This window comes from Mesoplodon densirostris, chromosome 12, assembly GCF_025265405.1.
Source record: "Mesoplodon densirostris isolate mMesDen1 chromosome 12, mMesDen1 primary haplotype, whole genome shotgun sequence".
In the NCBI taxonomy this organism is placed as follows: domain Eukaryota; kingdom Metazoa; phylum Chordata; class Mammalia; order Artiodactyla; family Ziphiidae; genus Mesoplodon; species Mesoplodon densirostris.
In genome coordinates, this window is record NC_082672.1 from 715385 (window position 1) to 728555 (window position 13171).

At 51.0% G+C, this 13171-nt stretch overlaps 1 protein-coding gene across 4 annotated transcripts in view; it reads right to left on the minus strand.

The window, feature by feature from the left end:
* Positions 1-1544, minus strand: part of FAM120B (family with sequence similarity 120 member B) — a 62330-nt gene extending 60786 nt beyond the window's left edge. For 3 of the 4 annotated variants that reach the window (XM_060114409.1, XM_060114408.1, XM_060114410.1), the window contains exon 1: positions 682-1453. The gene's annotated coding sequence lies outside the window, so the exon portion shown is untranslated. The other variant, XM_060114411.1, reaches the window with a different exon arrangement.
* Between the last annotated feature and the right edge of the window lie 11627 nt (positions 1545-13171).

Genomic DNA, 13171 nt, shown 5'->3' on the forward strand with positions numbered 1-13171 from the left:
AACCTCAGAACAGTAAAAACTGTAAGTGACCTCAACCAACATCTACTGTGGTCTTCTCAGTCCACAGACGAGAAAACAGAGGGCCAGAAGTGATTAGAGATTTCCATGTCAGGAAGAGACATGTCTCTTCGAAATTACACAAAGAAACTGGGAGGTAAGGTGGTCAGGAAACGGTATGTGTGGAGATGAGTAGCGTGCGACCTGACACAGCCAAGGTGTTCTCACTGCTTTCCCTGAACACAACCTATAAGGAATGCACCATTGCAGTCCTGTGACAGAGGAATGGCAAGGTTGGGGGAAAACCCCTACGGCAGAGCTTAGAGATGGCAGAGATGGGGTGATGGGGAAATCGACACATAGAGAATGTGTGAAGGCTGTGGTGGTGCAGGAGTGGTAGCTCCTAACAGAAAGGTCCAAACGTGGGCAGGCCAAAGAGCACATGAGGATGGGAGGCCACGATTCAGAAATGAGAGGGATGGAGGACAAAACAGGAGGAGGACACCAGACACGGAGGAACCAGAGCGTAATACACTTGGGAGGCGACAGGTGAGGAACCTGAGGCCGCAGACCTGTCCCCATTCTGTGGTTCTCATTCTCTGCATTACCTACTCAAGCGCTCAAGCCAAAAATGTGGAAGTCACTGGAAATACCACGACCTCACTTTATCCCCATCAAACTCACCTCCAAGTTCTCGCCACTACCAGTTCCAGATTTTCAGTCCTAAAACTTCTTCCCTAAACGGCTGCAAAAGCCCTCTTATCACATGCAGTCACCCAGCACCACCATCCCTACGCCTGCCAGATGGCTCTTTTAACACTCCGATCCGATCACATCACTTCCCTGTCCCCAATTCCCCTGAGTTTCCTGCCATCCCCAGCTCTAGCACCCTGTCTCTCCCAAAATATGTCAGGCAGTCTCAAACCTGCAGGTCTTGAACATTCTGTTCCCTCTGAAGGAATGAATGGCCCCTTGCCCCTCAGCACCTCCCAATTCCCACTTATTCGAAACTCAGCTGGAATCCCCCCCTCCTGTATAGAAACTTCTGGCCCCTCCTTGGTCGACATGGACAAATCATCCTCACAGCCACCTAGGTGTCATCCCGCCGGCCTTTATGCCCCGGAGGGCATGGTGCTTGCTGGGTGCTGGGGCCCCGGCTCAGGACAGCCGGGTCACTGGGGAAGGCGCCCAAGTTCGGAGACGCCAAGTGCAAAGGTCAGAGGACGCCTCCCTGGGATACGGCCGACAGGGACCACACGGCGACCCGGAACTGCACACCTCTTTCCGGGGAGGGGTCGGGCCAAGGCGGCACCCGGCGGAGCAGGCAGGGCGCACGGCTGTGGGGACATGCGGTGAGGGAGACGCGGCCCAGGGACCGCGAAGGCGTAGAACCACGAGCGCAGCCGCCGCGCCGAGGCGACGACCGAGAGCGGCCCAGACGCGCTGGCCCCACAGGCCCGGCCCTACCTAGAGATGCGCCAGCACAACCGGAGACACGCCCGCGCAGCCCTCAGCCCGCCGCAGCCGCCGCGCACTTCCGCTTCCGCTCGGGCGTTTCCGCTCGAGAGACCGCCCCGCCCCCTCGGTGGGCGGGGCCTGCGCGGCCCGGCCCCAGAGGCTCCGGGGAGCGAGATGCGCAGGCGCAGCGCCCGTTGCCTCGGAAACCGCGCGGTGCGTGGAGGTCGGGGTCACGCCTCGCTCGGCTCCCGCTGGCTTACCCGCTGGCTCTATGGGCCACTGGTGGTGCGGACACGCGAGCCCGGGCCCTGACGCCGCAGTTTGGCGGAAGAGCGCAGGAAGGGCGGTGCGGGCTGCTAGGAGACGGCAGGCTGGCCCTGAGCCCGGGCCCCGCAGGAGGCAGGCGGCCGGGGGTCCAGAACGGGTGGATTTTCCAGCCAGGGGACGTTGGCGCGCTGTCCACCTCGACCAAGGGCCTCGGTGTCTGTCCTGTCTGGAGGAGGGCGGCGTTTCCCAGTCCGGGCTGAGCAAGGACACAGCCGAGCACAGCAAGCACTAGGTAGAGAGGAGCCTTGCTAGCATTGCTGTGACGGCGGCGGCGGCCACCCGAACTATTCTGGAGCCCACAGTTTTAGTGGGCAGGCTTGCAGTCTGGAACGGGGCATGAGAGCCCCGGGGCGGGCAGCCACGGCAATGGAGGAGGGGGGGGGAGCGAGGACGCGCTTGCCTGGTCGTGCGGTGTCTGCGTCTCACGTTAAGGAGTTTGGACTCTGGAAGCCACCGCCTCGACTTTGTTTCTGCAGCTGCTTTAAGGCCAGTAAGGTTCCCATTAAGGACATGCTCCCCTGGGCTGGGAGGTAGGCAGGCTTCAGATTATACACAATTCCCATTCCTCTAGTCACAACGCCACCCTTTTCTCTACAATCAAGAGAACGTTTTTGGTAGCCAAGTGTTAATGACAGAAGAATAACTTTGAAACCAATCTAACTTATTTTTTAAGTAAATACTTGACAAGCTTCAATTAATAATATCAAGTTATTTAAGATGCATCTCAAAACCTATCTTTACACATGACATATCTCAGGAGGGCTGCTGCAAGCCCCAGGGAGCTGGAGGCTTCCATCAGGGAAATAAGATGGTCAAATATTGTTCCTGCAGAGTCTTGCAGATCAAGCACTCAAAAAGTATTATCAAATTGATGGGAATTCCCTGGTGGTCCAGTGGTTAGGACTCAGCTTCCACTTCAGGGCGCATGGGTTCAATCCCTGGTCAGGGAACTAAGATCTACCTGCCCCCCCACCAAAAAGAAAAAAGCATTACCAAATTGAAGTGACACCATATGTATGTATTAAATAATTTGGCAAGTAGTCTCTTCATTCGGCCTACAAGACTTTCATTTCCTGTTGATATTTTTTTCTAAAATCAATAAAGAGTGCTCAGCACCTAATACTTGTTGGGTGCCATAGGGTCACACCAACAGTATGTGAAATGGTCTCGAGCCTTGAGTGCACGGGTGGTTGGGGAGACAAACACACACTTCAGGTATCGGAACAAGTGACACATAAAGTCTTAGAACACATGGATGAAGAAGGCAGCAAGGAGACAATGTGAGAGCTGAGCCTGGAAGGGCGGGTTGGGCCTGAGGCAGGATTAGAAGAAGAAGGACTTGTAGGCAGAAGGGGCAAACAGAGGAAAGCGAAGGAGGTAGGGATTCAGGCGGTATGAGGGAGAAGCCAGGCATCCCGGCCTGTAGGAGCAGGAGCCTCACGCTGACAGACAGTGCAGACCCCCGGAGCCAGACCGTGGAGGCAGAGGAGGCAGGCCGACCACAGCCCCACTCACCGCCCTCTGGGAGCCCTGCCACTCGGCGGCACTCAGCTCTGCCCCTCCTGAATATGCACAGATGACCAAGGCCAACCGACGTTTGAGGAAGACAGCAAAAAAAGGGGAACAAACAGAAACTAGGAAGAGGAAAAATATTATAAAAAACTTCATGATCTGCAGTCTCTGAAGATCATATACCAGGGAAAGGAAAAAAAGTATATAAAAGAGCGTTCAGAAAATGTGCTCTTGAAAATTAAAAAAGCAGTAATTTAAACTTAAAAACTGATAGAAGATAAATTTGATATCTCTCAGATAACAGAACAGAGAGAAAAAGATGGAGAAAGAGAAAGACATAAGAAAATTAGAAGATTAAGAAGTTTGGCATCTGAAAAATTGGAGTTACAGGAAAGAGGACAGAAAAACGAAGTAGAGGACATTATTCAAGCAATAATTCAAGAACAGTTCCCAGATCTCAAAGACATGTTCTCCTATGAAAAGGACCCACCAAACGCCCAGCACAACAAACCTATGAAGATCCACATGAAGGCACATCATCGCAAAATGTCAGGACACCAGGGGCAGAGAAAGGACCTTAAAGAGTTTCCATAAGGAAAAACAGGTCACACTTAGGGATTGGAAACCAGGATGGCATGGAAAGTCTCAATAGAATTACAGGAAGCTGAAATTCAGTGGAGCACTAAATTTCAAAATTCTGAAGAAAATAATTCTAACATGGAATTCTACTCAAAATCAAAATATTAGTTATAATTGTGAGGGTAGAATATTTTCAGATATGCAGCTCAAAAATATTTTCCACCAAATACTTTATCTCAGATACCTGCTGGAGGATATTCTCCAAAACTAAGAGGCCACGAAAAAGGAATATTTAGGACCCAGACAGTAGGGAATCCAAGTGGAGAGAGAGGTGGGAAATCCCAGGAGAAAGCTAGAGACACATCTCCAGGAAAAAGCCAGTCCATGGAATGCCTGAGGTGTTTGAGTGTTATTTTGTTTGTTTGTTTTAATTTTATTTATTTATTTATTTATTTTTGGCTGCGTTGGGTCTTCGTTGCTGCGCACGGGCTTTTCTAGTTGTGGCGAGCGGGGGCTACTCTTTGTTGCGGTGCTCGAGCTTCTCACCGCGGTGGCTTCTCTTGTTGCGGAGCATGGACTCTAGGTGCATGGGCTTCAGTAGTTGTGGCTCGCGGGCTCTAGAGCTCAGGCTCAGTAGTTGTGGTGCCCGGGCTTAGTTGCTCCACGGCATGTGGGATCTTCCCGGACCAGGGCTCGAACCCATGTCTCCTGCATTGGCAGGTGGATTCTTAACCACTGTGCCACCAGGGAAGCCCTGTTTGAGTGTTTTAAAAGGAGATCTTCAGAATTTGGTGACAATATGTAATAGGTACATAGAAAAGTCAATAAGCAAATAAATTTGGCAATTGTTGAATCCAGTAAAGGCAAAATTGTACAAAAAAGAAAAAGTAATTGTAGCATATGCCTCAGCTGTGAATAATGGTTCCATAATTTTAATGAGGTAAATGCTGAATGGTAATTTAATCAAAAGGGTGCTATAATTATTTTTGAAAAAATGGGAGGTGATCTATGCGTTCATAAACATGCGTGTGTCTAGGAGATCAGGTGGAAGTGTTAAACCTTCATCTTCTAGAGTTAGGAAGTCCATAGACAATGTACACAACTGAAAAAGACATAGCATTAGAAAGTTTTTTAAAAATATGAGTAAATTTCAAAAGTAGCTACGAGTTAAAAAGGAAAGAATTGGGAGTGGGAATGCATGGTGTAGGAAATTGCTATTTTTTTGTAAATCTAGAAGTACTATTTGAATTTTAAAATCTGTAAGTATATTACTTTGATAAAAGGAAAATATTATAAGTTTTAAAAAGTGATTAGGTAACTAGTACAATGGTAGTAAGTGGCACAATTATTACTCAAACTCGAATCTTTCTAAATTCTAATGGCTTCTTAAAATTTTTTACGACTACCATACACTACAGTGAAGGAAAGGAAGAGCCAAAGATTACTTCCAGGTCTCTTTCCTAGGATACTAAAAGAAAAGTTGTACATAGAAATCAGTGTAAAAGGAGCACAGAGATTTACATGAGACTCTTCACATCCTTTTCCCCACCTCCTGCTTCATACCACCTATAGACACTTTCCTGTGCCCTACTGTACACATCAGATTTATCAGTTTGTGGGAGAATCTAAAAACGGGGGATGAAGGATTTACATAAGAGAGAAAAACAGGGACAAAAAGAAAGGAAGAAAAAAAGAAAACTGTAGGTTGAAAGTAGGGAGAAGTTGGGAATTAAGAGAGAGTAAAATGTTTCCCAAAAACTGGGAAAGAAAAAAAGCTACAACCGTTAAAACATACTGACTTCTACGTGGCCGATCCACAGTAAATATTACAGAATTGTTTTATCACTGAAAAAAGAGTGTCATATAGAAAGAAATTGTCCTCTTCCTCTACTGGCCATCCTTGTGTCTGTTTGTGACTTCTTGGATCCTTGCAGGCTTCATGCAGTCACAAGAGAGAGCTAACCCATGTTGGAAGCCAGCAAGACAGGAAAGGTGGGGCAGAAAGATGGAGGGCACATTGTGCCTTGATGACATGGTTGAGCCAGAAGTTAACTAAAACCACTCTACCTCCTCATTCTATGAGATGATGTCTTTTCCTTACAGTGAAGAATATTAAATTAGGGTTTTCTGCTATTTGCAGCCAAAAGTATTGTAACTGTTTCAGCTTCTGCCCATGAAGGAATAATTCCTACAGAACTTGTCCTTCCACTGTAAACAACTAGAAAACTAGATAAAATTTATGAAATTACTCTTTTTAGACATTAAGCAACAGGAAGTGAAGGATGGAGATTCTGAAAGAAGACTGTTCTTTGATAAGATCAATTAAGCTGATAAACCCATAGCCGTATTGATCATCATAGAAGGATAGGAGACACGGATTACCCATAATAAGGATGGAGGATGATATCACAGATTTTACTAACACCAAAGGGTAAAAAGGAGACTATTTGAACATCTTTAGATGAGATGAAGAAATTCCTTGAACCATATGAATTACCAAACCTGACCAAAGAAAAAGTAGAAAATCTGAGTAACCCTATATTTCTTAAACCCTATATAAGTTGAATTTGTAAGTAAAAATCTTCCAAAAAAGAAAATTCCAGACCCAGGTGGTCTCACTGGTGAGTTCTATTCAAACATTGACGGAAGACATATTAATCCTACAAAAACTCTTTCCGAAAATAAAAGACCAAGCGACACTTCTCTACTTCTACCACTCATCTAGTGGCAGGAAGCAGGTCTGATTGCACTCTGGACCTCCAGCACCTTGAGCAGTGAGTGGATGAATGACTAAATGACTAAATGAATTGGCCTTCTCATTGCCATGTGCTTTGGGTCTGACAGTAGCCCCACCTGTGAACTGTGATTGAGATAAGCCAGTCGTGGTTCTCCCATTTCCCTTGACTGCGTTTGGGTTGGTGGTGGCCTGTGACTTCGTTCTAGCCCCTGAGAAACGCATGTGGTGGTGGTGGGTCATTCCCTAATGTACTCAAGCTGGGCCCTTGACCTGAAAACAGCTATGTTTCTTGCTTCAGTTAACCTACCTATGTTAATCAGAACAGTCCAACTACCACGAAAACAATTCATAGTTCATGATTGTTCCTTAAATATCCAGACTCACCAACCCTGCCCCTACTTACCTAGCAACACATCCAGGCATCCATTTTGAGAGCAGTTTGCAATCCTTAGTTATTAGCGATGATGACTGATAAACAGCCCCGTGCCCCATTCTACTTTCCTGAGACAAAGCAGCATTTGGAAACGGATCTCAATGGCGAGCCAGTGCTGTTCCCACTCTGCGTCTCCTAGGAGGTGTGGGGGGCCGGGGGGAGTAAGAATTACAGTGACAAGAAGGAGGGAAACTGCTGGAAAGTGTGTCTTACGTTTTGAGGTTAGGAAAGGTGTTGATGCGAAGGTGGAAAAACATTTGCCTAAACTTGTCCCCCTTTTTTCTCCAATACTTAGGCTGTTTATTGGGGTCCCTTTCTCTCCAGCCCATTTACTGGAGTAGGGCTTTGCAAAGCCGTCTCCTAGCAGCCGAATGCAGAAGGCCCATTCATAGTACAATGGACGGAAAGGAAAGAAAGAGCTTGGTTTGTTTAAACTGCCTCTGTCTTCATTCACAGCCCGATGTCCGTCTGCATTGTGACACCCACAATGGCACTAAGGGACTCATTGTGACCGAAAACAAACCAAAACAGAATACGGGATGCTAAGATAAAAGAGTCATGCAACAAAATCGCTAAAAAAAATTCTAAGTCGTACATCTGAGATTTATGTTACCTTTTGGCTGTGTGGCCTATTGACCAGTGTTTATAATGACTATCAGAGTTTAATAAACAAAAAGCTAAATGGGAACTTGTACATTTTCAAGGCGCTTCCACGGAGAGGATGGGTGTGCTGGGCTGCTTCGGAAGCTGTTTAATAATCATCGTTCTTTGTTTGAGCAGCATTCGGGAGCCACCCTCGCACGTTGCGCTCATTTTCCTTCTGGTGCGCAGGCCCTGGCGGTGCCCGTGTGGCCAGGCAGCATCCCCCGCACAGCCGCCCCCGCCCGCCCCCAATCCCACCTCCACCCCCTGCCCCGACCGACATCAGATGCTGCAGGAACCCACGCCCAGTTCAGCAGGCAACAGGTGGAAGGTTGAATAGCTTCACACGTTTTTCGGGAGGGGGTGGGGAGAAAGAGGAGAAAAAGGAGGGCGGGAGGGCAGGCTTTTGGGAGCCGATTTAAGGATTAGATCAGATGTTATTGCTAGTGAAAAATTAAACAGCCCGGTGCTCTGGGGAGTGCAGATTAATATATTTAGTGACTGTGCGCACAAAGGCCGCTCATTGTAGCCACGTCTGAATGCCTGTGAATAGGATGGAACATATGCGGCCTGTCACCGCAGGTGCCCACATCTGTTCCTCTGCGGGCAGATGCTCACAGAAAGGAGGTGGGAGGCGGGGAAGGACGGCGCAGTCGCGCAGGGCAGCTCGGGTCCGGCTGGGACAAGCGGGCGGGGCGGCCTCCTCGCGGTTCCGGCCCGGCCCGCGCCCCGCCCCGCGGGCCGGGTGATTGACGGGCGCCGGGACCGGCGACAGGTGCCCGCGACCTCCGAATGGGGCGCGCCCCTGAGCGAGGCCTCGGGAGGGCCCGGGTCGCTCTCGCCGCCCTTTCTTTCCCATCCTCATTGTCTGACACGGTCACGGGCCGGCGACTCCCAGGTGGGGCCGCGCCTCGGTGCAGGTGACCGGGTGGGCCCCCCCCGCCGCCGCACGCCCGGCGGCCGGGGGTGACCCGCTGACCTGGTCCTCCCAACCCGGCGCTCATGCCCCTGCGGCGAGTGCCCGGCCCGCCGCCGCCACCCACTCCAGGTAGCCCTCCGGAGCGCCCACTGGCGCCGCACCCCCTCCAGGCAGCCCTCCAGAGCGCCCGGCCCGGCGCGTTCAGTCAGGGGCCGCTCGGGCGGGAGAGCGGAGCAGCTGCGCGGTCATCCGATCGGGACAAAGGCGCCCGGAGCCGCGCCAGGTAAACAGCGCTTTGTCATGGAGATGAGCTCGGACCGCCGGGCAGATGATCCCGGGGTCGGAGGAGCGGACTCCGCGCCGCCAGCTGAGCCACGCGACCGCCTTTCTCATGCAAACCAGCGCATGCCTCCGCAACCCCGGCCCGCGCTGCGCCCCAGGGCGCGGGGTCCCTGCTCCGGACCACGTGGCCAGGCCGTCTTTCCTCCCTAGCCGCGGGTGTCTGCGCTTGGCGGGTGGAAGGGAGGGCGGACGGGAGGCGTCAGGCCCACTGGGTCTTCCCTGGGCTCTGTCCTCCGGTCCCGGCGCCTCTGCCCCGCGCCAACCTGCCGACCACCAGGAGTGGTCCTGGGTGTCTGCGGGCCACCCCTCCTCCGAGGGAAATGTGCCAGGGAGGGCAGGGGAGGCCGAGCTGTGCGGCCTTCCTTGGTGTGCCGCGAAGCGTTTATCCTTAGCGAGAGGGAAGCCCTGGAGCCTGACTATAAAAGCTAGATCTGCCCCTCTTTCCCGCCGTGTACAAACGGATGGCTTGGGTTAGGATGTATCTTCAATAGAGTGACCGGAAGGAACTTGATCAGGTGCAAACACACCGTGTGTACATTCGGGTCAGTGCATCTTGTAAATGTTCACGTGTGTCTGGGGTTCGGTCCTTAAGAAGAAGTAAGGACCTATCCATCATAGCCACCCCGCACGGGTGAGGTTTCACCCACAGATATCTGTAGGAGCTTCCTACGTGCAAAGCAAGCAGGCCAGTCCCTCTGCTCTTTTGCCTGCTGAAGGATTCCAGACCTGTGACTGATGGAGAATGGGCAGAAGGTGTGCTGGTGGGATGTGACACTAATACCGATTAATAAACTTGCTTTAGGTTCCCTTCATCATCTTCTCTTTCAAGTAAGCTGGCATGTTTGATCAACACCAGATTTGCTGCCTGGAAGTTTTTCATTTTCTTGTTCCAAACAAGGACCCTAATTCTTCTTAGGAATAAGAGAACCTCTCTGTTGGGTATACAGTATTCAGTTGGTCTAAGAAAACACAAACCCCACTCAAGTCTCCAGACTTGTTTACACAGAAAACTGAACCTGGGGCTGGCTTGGAGTCTGGAGCCTATTCTGGGCATTGTTTATTGCAATCTGCCCAAGCCCTCCTCCCCCGCCACACACATACCTCAGGGATAGAACCTTTCTTTGGGCAAAGGGGGATGGAAACAGGATTGGGCTGACCACAGTATGAGTCACACTCACTGCTGAGGAAGGGCATATTTAATCTGATAAAATGATGGTCAGGAGCTTTTATTCCCAAGTGGCCTAATAAAATGATGGGTAAAATGATCAGGGTCGCCAACAAACAGAGAACTCAGCTGTAGTTGATGTGGCTGTGGTTCTGATTATACAGCTAAGCCTACCCTGGTCATTGGGGTCATTCAGGCTATAAGCTCTGAATGCCTGGCAAAAATAAAACACCCAACACCAGGCGGTAAATCCCTCTCTCCACTCCTGTGTCTGATATATTGGGTGCCTTCGAAGCCCCAATGAGCCTCACTTTGTACAGTAAATTTGCTGAGACATCAAAAAGTATTTAAAAGAAAGTTTCCTGCTTTTTCCTAATGAGCAAGGTGAGGATTTATGGTGTGTGGGGGAGGAGGGAATCTGGCTGCTAAAGCCAACACGGGGGCAACTCTATTTAACATAGTCGAGCTTAAGCTCCCTCCTGCATTTAGGGGGTTCAGAGCGATTAGTTGCAGGAGTATACAGACATGCAGTTAGGGAGTGAAAAAACGCCATTTGGTTTGGAGCAGATGGCTGGCTAGGGGGCTGATGGCGTCTAAAGGCGTGTCATCCCCCTTCAGCCTGAATCCCTAAGGGCTCCCCTTGTCTTCCCAATCAATGAAAATTAAAGTGCAAAGAAAGGATGAATAGTTGGACCTCGAGTCTCTCCTTTGTTCATCTCAGCTACTGGTGTGCAGGAGTTAAACTACAACAGACTCCTATAGAAACACTGAAGTTAAACAGTCTCCCGTTAGCTCAGCTTTGAAAGGGAGAGGGGGAGAGGGCCCAACGTGGGGTGGGGGGAAAGAGAGAGAGAGAGAAGGAGAAGAAGATGGAGAGAGAAGAGGAGGAAGAAAGTAGAGGAAAGAAGAGCCGGAGGAGGAGGAAGGGCAAGAAAAGGGCTTTCTGCTTGATTTCCCCGATACAGAATTGCGTGGCATAAATTAAGTTGGAAAAGAATGAACGCTTTGGGCAGGATTCTGATGGATTTTACGATGCCTTTCAGTTCCGCTTTGCCGCTGTAATCGAGAAATCTGTGCCATGTCAATTTAACAAATACTTGATACTGAGGCGGGTTTGTTAAAGATTTGGGGCAAGTCGCCCCCCCCCCCCCAAGGTTTAAGCCCTTGGGCGTGGAACTTTTTATTTCCAGTTTTCCAAATAGGCATTCAGATGAGCCTGTTTCCCACTTCCATTTTCTAATTAAAAGGTTCCCGATATTTCATTTCTTACTGAAATCTCCTCTCAGTCTGGAAGCACAGAGGGTTTAGAGTTCACGTTCCTTTCTTCCTTTGCCCTCTCCTGCGCCTGGAACCCTCTTACCTTTCTCCCCACCACTCTCTCTCTCTCTCTCTCTCTCTCTCTCTCTCTCTCTCTCTCTCACACACACACACACACATACACACACCAGCTTCCATGCAGTAGGGAGCAGAGTTCTCAGAAATTAGCTTTCAGAGGAAACATGGCTGTAGTGAAAAAAGGATGCTGACACTAGGTGGCAAGATTAAATTAGGATTCGCGCTGGCCCAGCCCTGTGGTGACGCAGCGAGTCCTCGAAAAGTCCCCAGAGGGCGGCCACGCTGGGACTGCCACCGTCGTGGGGGCATAGGAGGTTTTGAAGTCTCCATTTGTTCTGAACCAAACCGTAGGGGGTTCTGGTGGGGTCCAAGCCTGCCTTTCTCACCTCAGCCTTAAACATTACATGCACATTACTTTCGATTAATTCTTTGCTTCTCTGGCATCAGTGGAAAACCTAAAATCTGGCCTGAAGGTATTTGGGAGCCTGTTGCGTAACAGCTGGAGGGATGGCCATGAATGACTTGAACTGATTTCTTGGTATTTGAGAATTTTCCCTCTTCCCGTGCATTATATGGTACACTGTGATCTCAACATCTGCCTCAATGAAAGCCACACTTTGCCAGGACAGTGCACGTTCCCACTAGCAAGGCAGCTGCAGCACACCTAGAGCAAGGCCCTTGTGGCCAGGCGCCCTGGGGCTGTGCCGCCATCAAAGGGACATGTACTCCAACGCTCACACCGCTCATCCTGGATGAAGCTGCCCTAGGTGTTGGAGGGAGGGGGGAATAAAGGAGGAGCAGATAGGGGTGGGAGAAAGACCTCGAAGTGCGCCCAGCACGAAGCTGGATGCCGGAGTAGGAGTCCACGCCCCACCTTAACTCTGCACTGCGCCCGCAAGCATGAGAGCAGTTTCGATAGCTCATTGTGTGATAACGTGTGTTCTCGGCCCTCCCAATAAACTCATTTCCCTTAAAAAAAATGAAAACAAAAGTTCTAGTGTCTGATGGACATGTAAACCCTAATAAGGTGATGGTTGTGCGAAGGTTGCGGGTTGAGGCGGCCAGGCTAGAGGGTCTTTAGAACATGTGCCGGACATTGTTGCAGAGGCCGCGGCGCGCGCGGAGGGGAGCTCTTTCTCTCCGCATTGTGCGGGGAGCAGGTGCGGTCTGCATTACCATACAGCTGAGCGCACAAAGAGCCACTGATTCAGCCTCGCACAATAACAGACTGCCTTAATGACAGCCACGCGAACGACACACACCAAACTCACTTTTTACCAAGCAGAGGGAGGTCGAGGGGGGAAGACACTGGAGAAAGGGGCCGGAGACCCAGGAAAGGTGTCGGAGGCCGAGAATAGCGCCCGGAAGGGTGCATGTGTGTTTTTGGGGCGGAGGGGGGGCGGTGGTTTAAGGCGTCAGGATCCCGGCCGCTAGCCGGACCCCGCCCCCCAGCGGCCGCCGACCAGCGCGGGGACACCCCGAGCTCGCGGCAACAGTGTCGCCGGGGGCGCCGCGCTCGCCCCTGTGTTCCCAGACGCAGAGTCGCCGTCCTTGCCCGGAGACGTCTGGGTGTCAGACCTTCCCAAACTTCCCGAAACTGCCGCTGCCCTCTCGCCACCCTCTGCCCGCCGCTCGAGCCTGCCCCCTCCCTCTCGTGCCCGGTCCCCCGCCCCGGAGACTCCTCCTTAGGAAGAGGCTGCCCGGGAGAAGGGGCGGCCCACCGGG